Genomic DNA, 4,660 nt, shown 5'->3' with positions numbered 1-4,660 from the left:
TCCCATCTACATTCCCATCCGTAGGGTACGAACCGATAGGATCGTCCTGGCTCTCATATGAGGGCAAAGCCCAGTTTTCCACAATAGTTGTTAAGGGTCACCAACCGAAATTAACAAGTAATACATAACATTTAAGTTTTTACATGCACAAAATAACCTTTCAACTTATCATGCACCTTAAAAGGGTTTTCCACATGCTAAAAGTTCATATAACACATGCCAAATAACAATGAAAACAAAATAAGGTTCTCAATCCATCAAGTAATATATAACTAACCAAGACATTGATAAATCAATGAGCAATCTGTTATCTAACTCAAAATAAGAATTTCTACTAAGCCAATCGATTTCCAAATCGATTTCCTGAAGGTTTTCAGTGAAATTTGAATTCTGGGTTTAACTCAATCGATTGGGCAATCAATTGACAGCATAGCTCATCCCCTGATTTAATGCCAATCGATTTCCAAATCGATTTTTGTCAGTTTTGCTGAATTCCTGCATGGCCAAATCGATTGGGAAATTGATTTTATAAATAGTTGAGCCCCTGTAACTTCCCAAATCGATTGGGAAATCGATTTCCCTGCTTATCCTTCCAAAAATACATAAACTAATTCAATCGCATTCATACACAACTCCAAATCTTAACACTTAGCAATTCCCACACAATCACCACGACAAATTGGGTTTCGAAATAGTTTTACAATCCATCACACTTACACACGCTAATCAATACATAACACATATCAATTCCAACACAATTACCACGACAACTTAAGTTTCGAAATAGTTTACAATCAATCACACTTATACACAAAATCAATAGATAACACTCAATCATAACTTGATTCAAACACGACTCGTGTGCCAAGCACCCTAATGCGACGCGTATATGCCAAAATGCATGGACTCGGAATTCCAAACCAAAACCCTCCTCGAAGGGCCGTAAATCATAATTGTACCGCCTATCGCAGGCCAAAGTACCAATTACCGAGGTGCCACCTATCACGGGTCAGCACGATTTACTAAAATGCGTAAATCATAAACGTACCACCTATCACGGGTCAGTACAGTTTACCGAGGTGTCACCTATCACAGGTCAACACGATTTACTAAAAGAAAAAGCGAGAATCGTAAACGTACCGCCTATCACAGACCAGTACTGTTTACCGAGGTGGTCTGCACAATTTACAAAAAAGCGTAAACCGTAAACGTACTGCCTACCACGGGCCTGTACCGTTTACCGAGGTGCCACATATCACGGGTCTGCACAGTTTACAAAAACATAAATCATAAATGTACCGCCTATCACAGGCCAAAGTACTATTTATCAAGGTGCCACCTATCACGGGTTTGCACGATTTACAAAAAGAATGAAAATGCATGAGCATATACTGACTCCATCCACATAATCGTTAAGAAAATGCAGATATTAAAAGATTCCCCATTTTTAATACTGATTTGACTTAAACGATTTTCACAACAAACATTAAGCAAACAGAAATATTAAGAGATTCCCCATTCTTAATACTCTTTTAACTTAAACGATTTTCAAAACGAACATTAAGTAAACAAGACATTAAGAGATTCCCCATTCTTAATACTCTTTTAACTTAAACGATTTTCAAAACGAACATTAAGTAAACAAGACATTAAGAGATTCCCCATTCTTAATACTCTTTTAACTTAAACGATTTTCAAAACGAACATTAAGTAAACAAGACATTAAGAGATTCCCCATTCTTAATACTCTTTTAACTTAAACGATTTTCAAAACGAACATTAAGTAAACAAGACATTAAGAGATTCCCCATTCTTAATACTCTTTTAACTTAAACGATTTTCAAAACGAACATTAAGTAAACAAGACATTAAGAGATTCCCCATTCTTAATACTCTTTTAACTTAAACGATTTTCAAAACGAACATTAAGTAAACAAGACATTAAGAGATTCCCCATTCTTAATACTCATTTAACTCTAATGGTTTTCAAATTCCACACAAAATAAACTTAAACCTATTATCAGATCCAATCCACAACTCACACCCAAAACACATCAATTTATTTCTCCACAAAGTCCAACCATACACACATCAAATTTCATAAGTATTAATTAAGAATACGTCAACAAGTTTCACTTACTCAAAATCCACCACTCAAACACAACAAGTTTCACTTACTCAAAATCATACATAAATGAGTTTAAATTCATTTTCCACGAAACATTCATCAATATAACCAAAACCTAACTCTAAGATTTTACCCATAAAGCCTTAGATCCATTTCCCCCCAAATCAACACTTCAACCCTAACAAATTCCTTTCCACACAACCACAGATAAATCCCTAAATGCAAACTAGAAGTTTGGAAGGAGCCCTTACCTTCTCGTTAGCTTTAACGTTCGATTACGGTATAGCGAGTAAATCCCGTAAAATCTCCGCTCGCAACGACGCTTCCAAAGTTGGTTCCCTAGCATCGTAGGGTGGTAGTGAGCAACTTTCCCTTCTATCTCTTCGCGAAACGAAGCTTGGATCTAGATGAAACGGGGAGGTTTGTGTTTGACGGTTTTGAAATCCTTAACTCCGTTTTCGAATCCGAGAAGGAGGAAGGAGTTGGGAACTTGATCTTTCTCACCCACTAGCCTTGGGTTTCAATTCTCGAACTTAAAGGAAGCAAAGAAAACGAAAAATGGAAGAAGGAGGGAGGGAGGTTCACGCAAGGCAGGGAGAGAGAAGATGGAAATGTTTCTTTTCTTTTCCTTTTCCTTCCTTCTAATTTCCTTTCTTTCTATTTCCTTTTCTTTCTCCTTTTCCTTCCTTTTTCCTTTCCCTCCAAACATATATTCATTATATATATTAATTATAATTAACAAATATCTCAAAATATCTAGATATTTGTTGATTTACCATTTCACTCATAATGCATTAAATTCTTCATAAAAGATTCACCGCAGTTAATATAATTTATTCATCAACGACTAATTCTAATGGGCATCGAAATATCTTTTTGATCATATAAACTCCAAAATATTAATAACTTTGGCTAAAAAGCCTCCGAGCGAGATATTTCCTCAACTGTGACACATGGAACACGTCATGAATATTGGACAGTATCGGAGGTAATGCAATCCGATAAGCAACCGGCCCAATTCGTGCAGAAATCTGATATGGTCCAATGAATTTCGGAGTCAACTTCTTCGATTTCAAGGCTCTACCTACTCCAGTAGTAGGTGTGACTCGTAGAAATACATGGTCACCCTGTTCGAATTCCAAAAGTCTGCGACGCTTGTCCGCGTAACTCTTCTGGCGATCTTGTGAAGTCTTCATTTTCTCCTTGATCTTCCTTACTTTAGCTGTGGTCTGTTGCACCATCTCTGGTCCGACAATCATATTCTCACCGTCTTTATACCAACACAAGGGCGTTTGACACTTGCGTCCATATAAAGCTTCATATGGTGCCATTCCAATACTTGCGTGGAAACTATTGTTGTAAGTGAACTCAATCAACGGAAGTACATCATCCCAGCTTCCCCTATCATCTAATACACATGCTCTCAACAGATCTTCCAAGGACTGATTCGTCCTTTCAGTCTGTCCGTCCGTTTGTGGATGGTAAGCTGAACTCAATCGTAGCTTCGTTCCCAATGCTTCGTGCAATGCTCCCCAAAAATGTGATGTGAACTTCGGATCACGGTTTGATACAATACTCGATGGTACCCCGTGTAACCTCACAATTTCAGCAATGTAGATCTCTGTTAGCTGATCTACCTTATAGGTGGTCTTTACGGGTAAAAAGTGGGCGGATTTAGTCAGTCGATCCACTATCACCCATATAGAATCATTCTTTCTCCCCGTTTTAGGCAATCCAGTTATAAAATCCATGGAAATGCTGTCCCACTTCCATTCAGGTATATCCAAAGGTTGCAACATCCCAGCAGGTCGCTAATGTTCCACCTTCGCCTTCTGACAAGTTAGACAAGTTGATACATACTCCGCTACATGTTTTTTCATTCCTAGCCACCAATAATGCTGTCTCAAATCTTGATATATCTTTGTTGCTCCAAGATGAATACTCAACTTGCTCTTATGAGCCTCTTCTAAGATTATTTTCCTCATATCTGTAATTCCTGGTACACAGATCCTCCCATTACATTGCAAAATATTATCTGATCCAATCTTGAACTCAGTTGTCTTCCCTTGCACTATTAGGTTCCTCTTCTCTTGTATTAAGACGTCATCTTGAGAATTTGCAATGTCTTCAAGTAGTCCACTCGAAATCTTAATCATTCCGAATTTCAAAATTCCCGGTGCCAACTCTACGTTCAAGTGTAGGTCTCTAAAAGCTTCCCACAACTCTTGTTGTCTAGCCATAATTGTTGAAGACACCGATACACTTCTTCTACTCAACGCATCAGTCACTACATTGGCCTTCCCAGGGTGGTACGGCAGTGTGAAATCAAAATCCTTGGGAGTCTCCATCCATCGTCTCTGGCGCATGTTCAACTCCTTCTGATCAAACAACTATTTCAAACTTTAATGGTCACTGAACACGGTGAACGTGCACCCATATAAATAGTGCCTCCAGATCTTTAATGCAAAAACAACAACAACAAGCTCCAAGTCATGAGTAGGGTAGTTTCTCTCATGAATCTTCAGTTGCCTT

This window comes from Cicer arietinum, chromosome 3, assembly GCF_000331145.2.
Source record: "Cicer arietinum cultivar CDC Frontier isolate Library 1 chromosome 3, Cicar.CDCFrontier_v2.0, whole genome shotgun sequence".
Taxonomy (NCBI): domain Eukaryota; kingdom Viridiplantae; phylum Streptophyta; class Magnoliopsida; order Fabales; family Fabaceae; genus Cicer; species Cicer arietinum.
This window is presented reverse-complemented; position numbering follows the sequence as displayed.